We start from the raw sequence: 18012 nt of genomic DNA on the forward strand, positions 1-18012 counted from the left end.
GCAGCGTCCTGACGTACAAATAATGACGTCAGGATGCTGTCAATACACAGGTGACGAGGAGCCGGCACAGAAGTTAGAAGAGGAGAGAAGAAGACACGCTGCAGTGAGTAAAAGGAGAGGACAGGAGCAAGGCTGAAGAGGACAGGAGCGAGCGCTGGACAGGAGCAGAGGCTGGAGAGGACAGGAGCAGGGGCTGGAGAGGACAGGAGCAGGGGCTGGAGAGGACAGGAGAAGGGGCTGGAGAGGACAGGAGCAGGGGCTGGAAAGGACAGGAGCAAGGGCTGGAGAGGACAGGAGCAAGGGCTGGAGAGGACAGGAGTAGGGGCTGGAGAGGACAGGAGTAGGGGCTGGAGAGGACAGAAGCAGGGGCTGGAGAGGACAGGAGCGAGGGCTGGAGAGGAAGGTGTGTGGAGTGAATGGTGGGTGGGTCTGGTGAGGAGGGTGTCTGGAAAGGAGTGAGGGGTCTGGTAAGAAGGAGTGAAGGGTCTGGGGGGGGTCTGGAGAGAAGGAGTGAGGGGTGTGGGGGGGGGTCTGGAGAGAAGGAGTGAGGGGTCTGGTAAGGAGGAGTGAGGGGTCTGTTAAGAAGGAGTGAGTGGTTTGGTGGGGGGGGTCTGGAGAGGAGTGAGGGGTCTGGTTGGGGGGGTCTGGAGAGAAGGAGTGTGGGGTCTGGGTGGGTGGGGGGGGTCTGGAGAGAAGGAGTGAGGGGTCTGGAGAGAAGGAGGGAGGAGGTGGTCTGGGGAGAAGGAGTGATGGTTCTGGAGAGGAGGGTGTCTGGAGTGAATGGGGGGGGGGTCTGGTGAGAAGAGAAAATATTAATTATATAATAATAATTACTATTCAATTTGAAGCTATAATTTGTGGGGCTGATGGGGGAAATAGGATTTGTGTTAAATGAAAATGTTAATCAGGGATGGTGAGAGTCTGTTTGTTACATATGTAGGCTTTTAATTTAATGTTGGGAATGGTGAGGAATAATTTGGCTTTAATCAATAGCATCCCCATTAAATGGGGATGCTATTAATTTAATGGTGGGAGCTGGTGAGGAGTGAAGTAGGTCTATTAATTAGATGGGAATGCTACTAATTTAATGTATGGGCTGATGCATGGGGTATGTCTGTTTATTAAATGGGAATGTTATTAATTTAATGTCAGAACTGGTTGGGGGAGGCTTATTTATTAAACATGGGTGCTATTAATTTGATGTTGGGGCTATATGGGGGAAAATAGACATTTACTGTAAATTCTATTAATTAGATTCTGGAGCTGATTGGGTGGAAGGAGGTTTGTTTTTAAACAGAAAAAGCTACTGATTTAAAGTCTGTCTGGTTGTGGGTAGGGAGACCTAGATTCTTCACTCACTGCTCAACTTTCCAGGAGGTCAGTAATAACAATCTCTTTTTCAAACAGGACCCCAATATTCCAGGATCCGTTTAAGCAGCAACGGAGCATAAGACACCAGCACACAGAAGACACTGGCGAGGCTTAACCACTGAGAAGCGGCATCTACTCCCATAAAGGTACATAGGGGGGTGCACCAAATTCTGTTTCGCCCAGGGCACTAAAATGTCTAGTTACGGCACTGGAAGTACCACTGGCATACTTCCTGAAGAGAGGTTGTCCCAGGTGGGCTTAATTTTCATTATATTGTGCTGGACACTACCATCTTGTCACAGATAGACTACTAAAAGGAAGGTGTGCAGTATGTTGGCTCCATCTGTTCTACCCTCTGCTTGTGTAAATATAGTGTAATATGTTTCTATTGTATAGCCCGTCACTCCCATCCTTCATCCTTACCACTCCTCTTCCTGTGTTGCTGTGTTTGGTGTTCCTACACTTGGGTGTAATAAAACTGCTGTTGAACTGTACTCCTATCTTGGGATACCCCTGCCATACTTACTTTGCAAAAGGTATGTGATTTCAGTAAGTTATGATTATTAACATATGTTATAAACATAATATTTTGTTATTGGGTTTGGTTCTACTTTAAGAGTCTATTTACAGCTGTAGGGTCAAGATAGGAATATATGCAAGTACATTTAAAGAAAATAATAATTTAAAAACAAGTAAGGTCAGATTCTGAGTCACTTGTTATGTCCTCTTAAGTCAGCCTGTCAATATCACAAAGTAAACTCCATGGATATCAGTTGAGTGAGTAATGATCTCATGATGGTGAACCATCTATGCTGATGAAGTTTGAATTTGAATTTATATTTCCTAAAACCATATAAGATCTGCAGACAAAGGTAGTTCCATTTTATGTTTTCTTGAACAATTATTTTCAAAACAAATTAGTATGTTCTTTCCGTGTTTGCTTGGGTTTCATCCAAGCATTCCAGTTTCCTCCCACGGTACAAAAAACACAGGCGAAAAATATACTGGAATTTAGACTCTTAGCACCAATGTTCAAAGGCATTGATGGATATTAATGATTAAATGTACACTGTGCAGTACTTCCTTCCTAATATGGTGACACTAAAAATATAAATGATAGTAAATATTAAAGGCGTTGTAGAACATACATAATTGATGTCAGGAGTAAAGGTTGTGGTGGTAGTGGATATTCTGAATCACAAACTAGTTGTAAAGCAGCTAAATAGTGAAAGAGTAACACTGATCTTATAACATCACCACCAGGATTCCATGCTGTGACAGATGCACTGCACATTCAGCTATTTGCCAGATGGTGCATGCACAACAATGCACATGCGGGCCAGCCAGGTGTTGCTGGCTGGCCCGCATGGATGCACACATTGCATCCATGTGTGTGTGATGATGTCATTGCACACATGCAGGCGCTAAGCATGCTGGGAGGGCAGAAGGGCTTTATAAGCAGCCTGTCTTCAATATGGATGGTGACAGCGGTTGTAGCGCAAGTATCATCTCCTTCTTCTCTCCTCTTCCTTCTTTCCCTCCCTTCATCACTACTATGAGACAGCATGCATAGGGGTTATGGCTGTGGCACAAGGGGTTAAATGGCAGCAAAGCGTTAAATTGCTGCATAAGGAGCCATTTGGATTGATTGATAGATATATTTGGGGACACTGTAGGTGGCTATGGGGGCACAATAGGGGGATGGGGATGCTATAGGTTGCAATGGGGTGTTATGAGAAACACGGAGACAGTGAATCTACATGGATCCAGCCTCTCAAGCTGGCTCTTCAAAGGCCCAGGAGAGCCAGAATTTGCAGCAAACCTACTTCTAATTTAAGTTTCATAATGGTTAAGTTTATGATAGATTTGTGTTCATATACTGATTTATACTGTAACCTGATTTGATAGAGGGGTGGGAACTGAAAACAAATGTGATTGTGGTATATTACTGTACTACTGGTCTACAGGAACAGGATTGGATTACTTTACGTATTTGTCAAGAGATGTGTAATATCTAGGGGTGTTGGTTCAGCTAAACAAAGGAGGTCACGTAAGTGGCTCTTAAAGAATTTTAGTTGGGACACATTAGCGTGACCACTAAGATTCCTCTATGATTGGCATAGTACAAGATGAAAATTTAGCAAGAGCAAGGTTGTATAGAAAGTTGTCTCCTAAGAACATCTGAGATGTCACTGGTGCTCCACTTGTTTGACCTGAAAAAATAGTGGGTAAAAAAATTATTTTATTATATGCCAATAGTTAATTTGCGGTGATGCAATATTTTATAATAAATGGACAGTTCCTGAACTTGTACTTGTCTCCTGTAGAATAGCCATTAAAGGCATTTCCAATCCATAATTTCTGTAGAAACACAAAAGTTGTCTAGCAGGTACATGCTTCTGGGATGCATTTGGAATGAGCAGGCCGTGGGCAAAGGTTGCCCACTTAAAGAATATTATTACCTATTTTACCTTGGTAAAATCAGGTCTGCGAGACTAATAATCCCTTACAGGATTGAGAATTTAATTCCCACACAGCAGGCACACAGGTCACTGACATCCAAATTTAACATAAGCACCATTTATTGTTTCTACAAATGTTTGAGAAAATATACTAACACATTTATTCTATAAACAGATACATATTTTTATACAAGGAGGAATCATTGTTTTTCTCTGCAAGAAGCCATATACTATTATTATATTATATAGTGTTCAAGTCTTTTTTTAATATAATCCTTCTCTAATTACTTTGTGATGAAGATTCAATGTTATGATCCGTTGGAATTTTTCAGCAACACTTTTTAAACAATAATCTGTTTCTGTAAATAAATGTCAAACACTTTTTACTATATATGACTAGTTGCCAGTGAATGGTGGCTGGTGTTATTTTGTAAAGGCAATCAGACCTGACTTGTTCCTGAGGGTTTAGCATCTATTTAACAGAATTTTATTATATCCAGCCTAAGTCCTACAGTATAATTAAAACTGGAAAACTTAAGTCAGCCAGCCAGGTGTACACACAATAGGCATGTGTAGTGTTGTACTTAAGCTTGTAAATATAATACAGCACTGTGAGAGGACTTCTGGGGAGCAGGTGTATGAGGCTCCAGTGAAGTACAAAGAGTGAGCACATGAGTACAATAAAACACTACTATATGGTTGAGAAATGAACATTAAGGGGAAATAAATCAGACTCATTCTCTCCTGTGCAAAAGTGCAATTCCGCAGCACAAATGCTTTGTGTTGATGTTACATGCTACTTTGTGTAAGCGTGCCTGTTTTTACAGAAATCCACAAAGACATATAAACCAAAAGAGCAACGTCTGCAGTGCAAAAATTAACACTTTAAGGAATTATGTGGATAAGGACATGTATTGCTAAATATGGATCAGAGAGTGCCTAGGTTTTCATGAGTGGAAGAACAAGATCTCGTCTTGCGATATGGGGTTATTTAAATAAGCTGGTGTGGATGGTTAAGACACATTTAGGGAGGTGTTCCCTAAAAAAATGCCAGATTTTTTCCACCTTCTCAGAGGTGGTGTAAGCCAACCCTCGTCCTATACTTTTAATGGGATGCATATTACACTTTCCACCTGCACTTTGGCAGAAAAGTGCAGTTCAAGGTGTACTTCAAACAATGTAATAAAAAGCTTCAAGCACACAAAAGTGGCAAATGTAATAAAGACAAGCCCGATATCCCATCACACATATAATTAATTTAAGACATAGAGGAAGCTAAATGGAGCAGTGTCCTATAGTAGAAGCAGGCTAGAGTTTGATACGATGGCTTTACTGTATCCACCATGTGCAAGACCCTCTGCAAACTTACAAATGCAGGAGCATCTCCTTCTTATAGGGATTTTACAGTTGCACTAATAAAAGAGTAGTGTGGGTTTGCATTTTTAAAAGAGCTTTAATGTGTTCCAGTTCCCTATTATTCCCATTAGAAATCTTTAACTCACTATGATTATTTTCCATCAAGTCAAGCTCCTGGTGAACACAAATTAACATTAATATTTATTATATCAAAAAATATATGAGAAAACAATATATGTGGTGTGTATAACATAAACCAGTGCCAAGAGAAGGCACCAATCTCATCAAGTAAATAAGGCGACACATGTAGTAATATCAATTAATGGAAGGCATATAGATTTAATATGGATAGCATTAATAATATGTTATGCTGTATTCAGGGTCAGATTAAGGGAAAGGAGGCCCCAGGTTAAGGGTACTGTGAGGGCCCCCCCCACCCATAAGCCCCCCCCCCCTTGAGCTTACCTCCTGCCGTTCTTCTGTCACTGTAGTACTTATGCGGCCAACTGTAATCTCATTACTGAGATTTCGTGAGAATGAGACTATGACCCATAGTCTCACTCTCACGAGATCTCCTCAGTAAGGAGATTACTGTGCGCCGTGTAAGTACTACAGTGACAGCAGGCAGCTAACAGCATAACATTTGCTGTTAGCTGCCTGACATTCTCCTAAACAGGTGACAGTCGGAGGTGGGGGCGGGGACTCCCCCGACCAGATGAATGCCAGCAGGCCCCCCAAACTGCCCGAGGCCCCTGGGCTGTAGCCCCTTTAGCAATATTGTTAATCCGGCTCTGCCTATATTAATGGGTCACATTGGAAAAATGCAATTAATGTCCTGTCTACATAATAAATTATTTGCGAATACAATAGGATAATTTTAATTAATAGCAGCAAAAATGTTCCAAGTGCTAACATTTAAAAGGACAGCACTACAGTACCCATGTATTATTGCATACAAATACTGGAATTATTATTAATGTTTTACAACACTGGCAAGTATAAACAGTAGTATAGATGGATGTGCAAATACACAGTATTAGATATAACATAAGTTATTGCCACACATTTAAGTGTGGCAATAACCTATGCCACACTTATGCAGTCCTCTGTGCCAGCATGCAAGTCACACTAGCATGCTGGCACACAGGACTGCAAATGGGTGATTACACAAGTTATAGGAATGCCACACAAAGGGCCAGACACCACTCTTTGTGGTAATTTTAACTCTTTCATCCACAATTTAATACTAGATACTGAGCCCTTTTTGTTTGCACATGTATTTATATATTGTATATTCAGTGGTTTACCCTTCCAACATTGGATAGTTAGAATACATATGAATGCATTCTTAATGATACAAAGATATTGAAGAACTAATCTCACTCCTATTTAATCTCTATGTTACAACCTGTGTAATTGCTATATTGTAATTTGTAATATGTACTATCTATAACAATATCTGTAGTTATAGTACCCTGAATGTTGTATGCTCTGCTTATTCCATGGAAGATATGGGTGTTTAATACATCTGTAATAATAACAATGATTATGATAATAATTCCAACACTAGGGAAACAAGACTTTCAGAGGGACTGGATTTATGCCAAAGTTCCTAGACAAATATTATGATGAATAAATCATCCAAACTACAAACAATTAAAATAATAACTTAGTAATGATTTATCACTTGTAGTGAATATATCAAGAACATAATTTTGGTTTTGTGCCTTTGAAATAGGTGCATAAGGAAATTGGAAGACTTTCAGAAACATATTACTGATAAGCGGGCTGTTTTGCTCTGAGCCACAGTCAGTATCACATTTCCTACTCTTTGATGTCGTAGTGAAGTAGCCCTTTGCAATATATGTAGGAGCAAGAAGACAAAGCCTGAAGTATTTCAGCTTGTCACAATGTATAAATAAAAGTCCAGTCTTAGCCTAGTCACTCATAGCTCAAAGCTATTGAATAAAGTGTATAAAGGCAAAAACATGGCGTTTCCTTGTTGCAAAGTACACATGTAATTGTCTTGCAATTTATTCGTCCTCTGTAGGTGTGTATGTATAAATGTATATAGGCTGATGTGGATGATTAAATATTCTTTGTAAAGCACCATGTAAAATGCAGGTGCTATACAAATAAATGTGTATATATATATATCAACATTTCGTCATCAAAATTTTATCATCATCAACATTTATTTATACACACACACACATATATATATATATATATATATATATATATATATATATATATATATATATATATAATGTGTGTGTGTGTGTGTATATAAATAAATGTTGATGATGATAAAATGTTGATGACGAAATGTTGAGATATATATACATATATACGCGCACACACACATGCATTTTTTACCTGCTGGGGGAGGAGGGGTGGCTAGGATGCCCACAGACCTTCTTTCAGCCCAAATGGTTAGAGCACCTTTTGTTACCAGTTCATTTCCTGCTTGCCCATGTGTCCCCAGTTCTGCTGTGGGTGAGAGAAGAACTTCCTATAGCCAAAATGATCATAATAGTGCTTGCAGTAACACCTAGTACTTCAGGAGAGGAGTATGATGTTCTTGCGGACCACTTGTGGGAAACAAAACTCCAGTTGACAAGGGCAATGTCTTAATAAGGGGAGAGAAATGGAGACAAAGAAAACGACACTGACAGAGTAAGCTAGTAGGAGTAGCAGAATCAGAACAGCCCAGAGTATAGATATGAGACTCCATTAAAATTGGAGGCTACAGATTGCATTGTCAAATATACATTTATATGAAATTAAGTTTATACATCCAACTGTTTCCATTAATCTCTCATCCCATTTTGGACCTGATCTTTGCAACCACATTCTTTACACAATTAATTACATTCACTGATAATATTATGCCTATTTTAAACTCCTTATATAATCTCTTAGGATGTAAGCTCACATGAGCAGGGCCCTCTTCCCTCCTGTCTCCCTACCTGTTCTTCTGCTCCGTGTTTATTGCAGCAGCCTGCCTGGAGTGTCTGAAGTACTGGTATTTTTGTTTATTGTTCGGTACTGTTTCATCTTGTATAGTCTACTGTTTGTGCTGTGTACGGCGCTGCGGATACCTTGTGGCGCCTAACAAATAAAGGATAATAATAATAATCTCTGAATTTATATCTTCATATTGTTCCATAGAAGAGACAGTGTTCGCTATTATACAAAAAGTGGTGTAAATATAGTGTTAAATTGTCCTTAAATATTGTGTAAAAATGACAAACTAAAAAAATGGTACTCCCAAAAATTTTGGGGGAAAATGCCATTATTGCAGATTAATAAGGTGCTTAATATGGTAACTGAGGACATTTAACACCAGAATAAGGAATGATAATATTAATATTACTGCTACTACTACTATATAAACACAAGCAAAAAATAAGAAGCTACTGCACTCTGTGAAGTAAATGTTCACAGCTATCAGTGAGAGGTTATCGTCATTTTAATAACACGTATGATTTTTATTTACAAAAGTGACTACTCCTGTCCTATAGAAAGAAAACCCTTCTTGCAAATATTATTCATAAAATATATTTTCTTTATTCTTCCCATGTGATATGTTATTTATATTTTATTCCTAGGTGCTGCCAAGTAAGCAGTAAGTGACAAAGACCATTGGCTTAGGAAGTACTGCCATATGTTATGGAGCCATCTATTAATAGTAGCAATAGCACCGACATTGTTTTTGTAATATATAACAGAACTCATGACTGGATACCACTATTACATAATTTGTCAAAACACACTGTTTCAGTTCTCACATTCTGTGTTTCAGACAGACAGTAATCAAAACGTGCTACTTTGTTTTGCACAAGAGATATCCTGGCTTGAGTATGTATGTTTGAGTCATTGTAATGCTGCTAAAAAGAAAAAACACTGCATCATGCTACTGTTTGCTGCAACAGGTTGATTGTCTCCACAGTAAAACTACATTGATGTGAAAGAAGGATTTGTCTACCTTAATTGTTGGATTGAATTATGGAATTGAAACACATGTCCAGCGTAAATCTTTCCTTATATAACAGTGGTTAGCACTTCTGCCCCACAGCAATGGGGTCATGAGTTTGATTCCTGACCAAGACCTTGTCTGGGTGGAATTTGTATGTTCTCCCCGTGTTTGCGTGGGTTTCCTCCAAGTACCCTGGTTTTCTCCCACACTCCAAAAATCTACTGGTAGGTTAATTGTCTGCTATTAAATTGACCTTAGTCTCTCTCGGTGACTGTGTATGTTAGAGAACTTAGACTGTAAGCTCCAATGGGGCAGGGACTGATGTGAGTGAGCTTTCTGTACAGCACTACAGAATTAGTGGCGCTATAGAAATAATTAGATGACGATGATGATGATGATAGACCATAGATGTAGCTTACTTCTCAGTGATTCAGGGAAATCTTTTTTAACTCTTATTTCACATAAAGGAAATCAACTAAATATTTCTAAGCTTGTTTCTGGGATAGGGAGCTATTATTAGTTACTACTAATAATTATATATATATATATATATATATATATATATTAGTTATTACTAATAGCATTATTTACATTTCTAGATAAAAAAGTCTCCTGAGCAGAATTCCTTCATTTTTTATAGTACTGTTGGAAATTGCGGTTTGTTCCTAACCTTTATTTTGTTTTGTTTTTCTTTTATCATATGTGGCTGGATCACTTATAAATAACTTATTGTATAAATATATTTAAATTATTAGCACAGTGTGCCAATCAGGGGAGGGCTGGCAAACTTCAGCCCGGAGGCAAGACTCCACTCAGCAGCATAATTTAAAGGAAAAGAATGCAGATGGCCCAGTGACCCAGCCCAAGGTAGCCTATTGGGGCAGATGCCCTCCTGCCCCGCAGCCCAGCCTGCCACTGGTGCCAATTTATATCATTGCAAATGTACTGATTTTGGTACTGTGTTATATTTATGTATTGGAAATGTACTGATTTCTGATGCAGTAGTCAAGGTGGAGGAAATGTTTTTGTGCAAGAAAGGAGGAAAGGAAATCCTAATTTAAGTTAATTAATCTTTTCTTCTCAGAAGTGCCGAACACCTGCTTTGGTCTGAATGCCTGGCAGAAGGCCTTTACCTCTTAGCATGTCTTGTTAGTGAGACAAGAAACCTCCTAACAATATAGACAACAAATTAGAGGAAATCAGGTTGATGTGAAAGTGGAATTGTGTTAGATGCAAGATTAGATTATATCCTCATGTTAAATGATCTAATGTGATATTAGACGTTTGGATCACGGGGCTGGGCTACCACCTGACAACAGGTATATAAAAGGATGTATAAAGGTATGACTTTTTGACCATGTAATGTATAATTTTTCCATCTGAACTTCTAGATGATCACCAGTACCACAAACTGGTGTGTAAAAGTCCTCATCAGGACTCCTTAAAGGTTCTGCATGCGACTATTACCAGTTGTATCCTGTGACCTGTAGAGTTCACACTCAAATCCGTTCCCCGGCTGTCCTGTGTTGAACCCAGCATCTCTGTGTCAACGCTCTTCCTGCTACCCAGCAGTCCTGATCCATGGATACCTCTTTGCTGTGGGCTGGATGTGGGCCAGCCAGCCCACAGCAAAGAGGCATTACAGCAGCTATACCAGCTATCCCAGAAGTACGCGCTTCTGGGTGCTGCAGAGGAGCCCAATGGTGGGAGTTGAATTCTCCTACAACTAGTGCGCAGTTGGCTTTCGCAGTCGACGAGTGTCTGGTGGCAAGGGGACACCAGTAGGAGTGGTCAGTAACAGTCGGTTACTGACAGTGAGAAAGAAACCAAGATAAATTGTGCAGGAAGAACATCCCTCTGTTCCTCCTTTCTACCTACAGACCGGGTGGTGAAGTAAGCCCATCTGGTCACACCGTATATACTGGCAGATGCTATATGTATTTTGTGGCCCAATATAAACGTACAAAGAGTTGAGAGGAGGCATTTCTATGCCCAAAGCAGCTCTCTAGAATTGCCCCAATTACAGAAAAATCACACATTTTCAGAGCTAGCTGGTCTGGGACATTAGTAATTTATATTTATTTGTTTTATTATTATCTCACTACTTTTGAGAACAGAATATTCATATCACTGCAATCTAAGCATAAATCTAAACATAAATGTGATTCCTAGGTTGCAGCTGCAGTCAGCTGCCTCTGAGTTAGTGTGGAGATCCCGTGCTCCGTAGTTACTTGAAGGAGTGTCTCAGAGAGGGGGCTTGGGGGCAGAGGTTGAGACTTCATCTCGAGTGCAGACTAGATGCCAGCTGTGGCTGTAAGGGAGAAGTAAACACAGCCACCACACACAACCAGTAAAAAGCACACAAATAACACTAAGACTACTAGATAGAAACAAGAAAAAAATGGACCTGCATTTAGGGCCTACTCGGTTCTGATGCTAATTCTTTATGGGAGCTCCTCGAGTATAGGGATTCCCAAACGCTAACACTGAATAGGTAACAAAAAAGAAATCTCAAATGCTGCACCCACTCAGAATGAGTGAAAATGGTAAATTTTATTATGATGCCTTGATCTATTTAGTGGTAAAGATATGGGGTGTAGTGCTCTAAATAAAAAACAGGATATATCCAATAATGGTATTCACAATATATTAATGTGTTGCAATCAGGGGGAAGTAAATTTCCAAAACAAATAAACTGTGATAAGAATTTTCAGACCGACCTGTTATCTCAAATGATTGTACCTACGACTGAAAGTCCAATTAACCTTGACGATTCATATGTACACACTGAGACGATTTACCTTCAGATCTGTGCTCTTCATTTGGTCCTTCATCTGATCCTCTAGTCTTCAGAGAATGACAACACAATATTCATTCATTCGTTCTTGTCACATTGTCACACTGATTAAAACGCCTTGTTATAGCTATGAACATGTTCTAACGAATTTCGTTACTTCTGTTACTCTGAAGCGAAACATTCTGTTTCAGAAACAACAAAAGAATTATTCCTTCTAGAGCACTCTCTAAATGTATTCACCAGGACATTCATCGCTAGCATTGCCTGAAAAGAACACAACTCTGTAAAGTCTATGGAGATCGTGAACATGAGTGCATACACACTACATGATTGGTCGGTGATTGGTCGGAAAATGAAACAGTACGACAACCAAATGTAACAGAATAGAATAATGAGGGATCTGTGCTTTCCTCGTAGAAAAGAAAATAGGGCAGCCAAGGGGAAAAAAGGACAAAGGAGATGGTCTGGAGCTCCTTATAATAAACAGAAAATATTGGATTCCCCAGCGCAAGAGTGAGAACAAGGGTGAAAAAAAGAGGAATAAGATATGAGCCAGAGTATAATATTGATAAACACTTCTATGTATTGGTAACTTGGCACATGGTAAAATGGCAAAACACAATAATATGTGGCAGATTTGCTGGTAAAAACAAATGCAGTATATCAAACAGTGATAGGTTGATAAATGTTCTGATGTTGTACAATTCAGACTCAATGCCAAAAACTCTCTGGGTTTCTGGCATGCAGGTAACGACTACCAAGTGGATAAGTATATAAATGGTTAAATTCATGATAAAAGTCTGTGCTCAGGTCTGGGAAGGGTAGGTAGTGCACTTACCTTCCTCCCCAGGTTGTCCGTCCGGATGCTTCTGTTCCAGGGTCAGCTAAGCGAATACAGATCCCGCTCTCAGCCGGTGACTGTTCCTCGAGACCCGCTTCCTCCCCAGGTTGTCCGTCCGGATGCTCTATTGTGAATTTAACACAGTTAAAAAATACAGCAATGATTTTGTTAATATTTAAATTGAATTCATATTTATATTTAGTGTAGGACTAGGACTAGGGTAAGACTTTGGCATGCGATGGTCAGCTTAACATGTAATGCAATATATGGAAATTCCCTATTTTCAATGCAGAGTACAGCAAGTGGCTATAAGAGGATCAATAATGTATTTTGTGAGTGCAGAGAATCCATTAATGCATTCAATACTGAGCAGAAGAGGCTGATGGTATTTCATTTTAGCTCTCTGGATTAACTCATGTTCATCTATTTCATTTGTTTAAATCCATACCCCGTGTTTCCCTATTCCCCCTCTTCCATATTTTAGCCGTAATTGCACCTAATATTCTCTGTACAGCGCAGTGCAATGTGGTAGCTCTATTAGTAAACAATATTAAATAATTAATAAATATTTTTGTATAATTTGAAATAAGACAAAGCTTCTTGCGTAGGGTGCGAGTAAAGTCACTAATGACTAATCATTAATTAAAAAAAACAGGAGCCAGGGCTGATACGTGAAGTATTCCACTGGTTATCAGACGTTTCACTAAGTTTACACCATTGACTTCAACACTCTTTACGCATCCCACTATCTTTGAATCAAATCTGTCTCCAAAGGGTTCATTCACTCAAACGTAGGTTTTCTTCTTTGGCTCCTTCTAAAGCCCCCTTGGAAAATGGTAACCCCTGGTCAGGCTTATAAGTGGCTTTGTGATCAACTTCACCAGGTCTGGGCCAGTTTATCACAGCTCAATCCTTATAGAATCAGTGCCTATGCCTTGCTGGCTCACAATGTGGCCCACATGCTTCACTTAATTATACATAGATCCGGTTCTAGCACTTGACCAATAAGGTCTCTACTGTATATGAGTTTCTTTGGGAGGACCAGAGTGCTCTTTCATTGGTCCCTTTTCCATTTCTCTGGGACTCACAGGATCAAAAGGAAGATCTTTTCCTTCCCCATCTTTGAGCATTTCAGGCCATGTGATGTACCCTACACAGAACTGCCCCCTCTCCTCTTTCCCCATCTCTCTGAGAAGACGTCCGCCTTCCCCAGCTCTCCCTTCCTCCAGGGGATTTGTCTTTGCTCATGCTGTCAGCAAAGATGCTCGCTGCTCCCCCCTGTTTCTTGACCAACTCCTTTAATTTTCTTACTTCCTCTGAGGATGCTGCAGATAACTGTGCTATTCAGTTTGGGACACTTTCTCTGGCCTTTAGAATGGCTTCATCTGGTCACACTTCTTTTATCAGGCAACACCAACCTACCTTGAATACCTGAAGTTCTGAGCAATTGGGTCCAATGTTATTTCCTCTATAAAAGCTGCTTCATTTTGTTCTGGTTGATCTTGGAGAATGCCCCCTTAAGCTGGTAAAGTTAGTCAGTCAGACACATTCTCCAGGGCTTCCATCTCATCCTGTGCTGTTGCAGCCTAATTACTCCTCTTAGGTGCATGGATGATTTCAACTGCTGAGCATCTCGGGATTTCCAACATGCACTGACATGTAGAGGACTCAGACCATTGCCTCACTTCCATATACTGGGTGGCTGTATCATGACATATCTCATACTCTTCCTCTCCACAGGTGTGGGATATATTCCAGAGAAGATGCATAGACATGCGTTGGGCATATTATTTCTTGACTAGCCTGTCTAGTGCAGCTACCTAAACATCATCATGAAAGAAACTGGGAGTCACTATAGCCCAGTGGTTCCCAAACTTTTGCAGTTCATGGCACCCTTAGAGTCTCCATAATTTTTTCAAGGCATCCCTCCAAAATTATTACTGAGCAGTCCCATTTTATAAGTAGCTGGGTCAAAAAACGTAATAAGTATTTAGGTCAGGACAGAAATACTTATTTAGTTGTATGCAAAAATACACATAAATCCAAGGGAAAATAATATTTTTATATTTTTTTTTCAACTCTATTTCTGTCAAATAATATTTTACAGCTAACTCACTCTGTGCCCCTTCTGCATCATCTCCACACTCTGTGCCCCTTCTGCATCCACACACTCTGTGCCCCCTGCATCCACACTCTGCCCCCTGCATCCACACTCTGCCCCCTGCATCCACACACTCTGCCCCCACTGCAGCCTCTCTCTGCCTCCCCTGCATCCTCGCTCTGACCCCTCGCTTTGTCTTCTCGCTCTACCCCCTCTGCATCCCGCCATAGCCAGGAAGAGATAAAAAAACAAAAACTAAAAAAGCTTAACAACCTGGTGGTGCCCGAGACATAGCATCCTTTCTCCTGCCGCTTGTCAGAAGCTTGTGAAAAGCGAGAAGGGAGGAGGATGCTGGGTCCCTGGTGCCGCCGGATTGATATATATTTTTTTTTCCTATTCCTGTCCACGGCACCCCTGTGACAGCACCGCGGCACCCCTGGGAGCCGCGGCGCACAGTTTGGGAACCTAGGCTATAGCCACTTCCTGGCGCAGCCAACTGGACTGGACAGCAGAAAACATTTGGAATTTAGGTTACTTGGTGAACTCTGGCACTCTGGACAATGAAGCTTAAGAGATGGGTTTTGCATTTCTCTCTAGTGCCATAAAATTTTTCACTTGTGGTCTTGCTCTTTGGACACCGACATAGCTGGAGTAATATCTTTTGGACTACTACTGTGTCTGTGTTTAGAAATATATCCTCTTCCTGGAATCATGTATGTGCCACATGTACAAGAGTGGAGGAAATGTGCCTCTTCCCCATCAATTACTGTGTCTGTCACTCCCTGCACTATGAGATTTCTGTCAACTACAGTTTACCACTTATCTGTCTGTCAAGTCTCCTATGGCGGCTTTTGCTGTGGACAGATGTGTTCCAGGGGTGTGTTGTGTTGATTGTAGTTCCACTCACCAATGGTGGTTTCAGTGCTTCCACGTACATCACTCTGGGCTGAACTCTCCACAGGAGACAGATATGCTCTTCACTTGTCAGGGGTTGACTCAGAAAAACCCTGTTTGCCTTGACCAATATAAATAAATAAATAGTACAAATATAGAAAGGGGAATAAGCCAACGTGTCACTATAATAGATAAGCAAGTTAACAAGATGGATGCAAGGTTTAAACAAGATAACAGTACTTTGTATAATGTTTAAATCTTGTGGGTGTACAATAATAAATCAACATATAGCAATAATGTAATAAAGAATCAATATCTGTAAGTCATGACTATAGTAATCCCTAGTATCACCCATTCACAGTAGTATAATTCTCACTAGCTATATATCAACAATGTGGCCATTTCTGCCAGTGGTGCACTTGTAGAATTCTGTAACATGTCTCTTTCAAATGAATAGCAATGATGGGTTCATCTCTCACCAGTTAAAGTTCTTTAAGTATGGCTGATTAAAGTTAATAATGTTTTCTTTTAAGGCTTTAAATCCTGGACTGATTTTAGAATGTACCTCCTCAGCAGCACCACGATTCGGAAGGAGGATAGAGGAGGAAGGACAATGAAGGAGAAGGATAAAGGAGGAAACAGGATAGAGGAGGAGGAGGATGAAGGAGAAGGATAATGAATGAAGGTGATGGAGGAGGAGGATAGAAGAAGATGAGGGAGGAAGTAGAAGAATTATGAAGGAGAAGAAAGAAGAAGAAAAAGGAAGATGTGTGTGTCTTAGTGAGAATCATTATTGGTGCGGATGATGGGGCCTATGGACTGATCCATTGTAATGGAAAGATGGTGGTGACAATGACGTGATTATTATTATTATTATTATTATTAATTTTTATTTATGATTGAACCAGAGAGAAAATGTGGTTGGATTCAAGTACATTGGATAGGTGAGTATCTGTGTGAATATGTAAAACACACTCAGGTGTATATTCTATATGCCTCTCTCATGGTTAAAGGGGTGGAGAAACCTATGTAAAGTACAGCCTAAGCATAAGTTGCATGTGACTATGCACTGATCTCTGTATTATATGACAGTCTCTTGGATGCTCTGTGCATTGTATTGGGGTCACTTAGATGCTCTCTGTATTGTATGATGGTCACTAAAGGGCTCTCTGCATTGAATTTGCGTAAATAGAATACTTTTTGTATTCGAGGATGCTCTCTTTATTGTATTGCAGTCACTATGATGATATCTGTATTTTATATCTGTCAATAGGATCCACTCTGTGTTGTACATTGGTCAAAAGGATTATCTTTGTGTTGTATGGCATTCATATGATGCTGTCTGTTTAGTATATCAGTCAACAGGATGCTCTCTGTATTTTATATGGGGGTCAGTTGGATGCTCTCTGTATTGTATATCTATCACTAGTACTGGGCACATTTCTCCTACCTTTTTCCTCTAAGCTGGTTTCCTTATATCTGTATCAAAAGAAAAACATAAACTTTATTTAATGGGCACTCACTTTGCATTTCCCTGATGGACCTTTAATGACCCAGTCTGACGCTGATCTGATCTTTGGGGTCTGCGATTTCTAAAATTGAATTGGGGCGTACAAACTATGTTATGAAATTCACACAGTGTGGTGTGCTGTAAGCAACTGTGGACCTGTGTTACAAATCTGTTCCACAAACTAGGTCCTTGTAATTACAGCCACGGAGACAGACATATGTTGAAAACATTAAACTGTTTATTGCAGTGAAAACACATTCCAGGAGAAGCAATGTGAACACAGACCAGGTCAATTAATAAACAGATTTCCAGGTATTGCAGAATAGCAGGTATAATGCAGATATTAGGTTTACCTCCAGTAGAAGAGGCATGTGAGTGGTAAATGCTTTACAGAGAAGCAGAAACTGGCTAAGCAACAATTTCCACAGGAACAGAGAAAAGCAAGGCAGGTATTCCAAGGGTAACCAAACATAAACAGGCACAGAAACATTAATCACCAGCAAAGGATACTGGGAGAGGCAGGCATATATAGGAGACACTGCCTCATAGTGGGACAAGATGGCAGAATAGCAGTACCTCTAGTGGTACACTGGTACTGCAGGGTAAATACAGTAATAAAGTCCAGAATAGTGCCAAAAAAAGGAGGTGCCGAGATGAAGCAGAGGCAGATCCTCACACTCTGGACAGGGTAATGATTA

The 18012-nt window shown here is 40.1% G+C and overlaps 1 long non-coding RNA gene across 1 annotated transcript; it reads left to right on the forward strand.

Moving 5' to 3' along the window:
* The first annotated feature begins 43 nt into the window (after positions 1 to 43).
* Positions 44 to 16855, forward strand: LOC142149938 (uncharacterized). Its single transcript, XR_012690935.1, has 3 exons — positions 44 to 103; positions 1408 to 1517; positions 16381 to 16855. It is a non-coding gene; the product is annotated as an uncharacterized LOC142149938 (long non-coding RNA).
* Positions 16856 to 18012: the final 1157 nt, after the last annotated feature.

Source organism: Mixophyes fleayi, chromosome 4 (genome assembly GCF_038048845.1).
Source record: "Mixophyes fleayi isolate aMixFle1 chromosome 4, aMixFle1.hap1, whole genome shotgun sequence".
NCBI lineage: Eukaryota > Metazoa > Chordata > Amphibia > Anura > Limnodynastidae > Mixophyes > Mixophyes fleayi.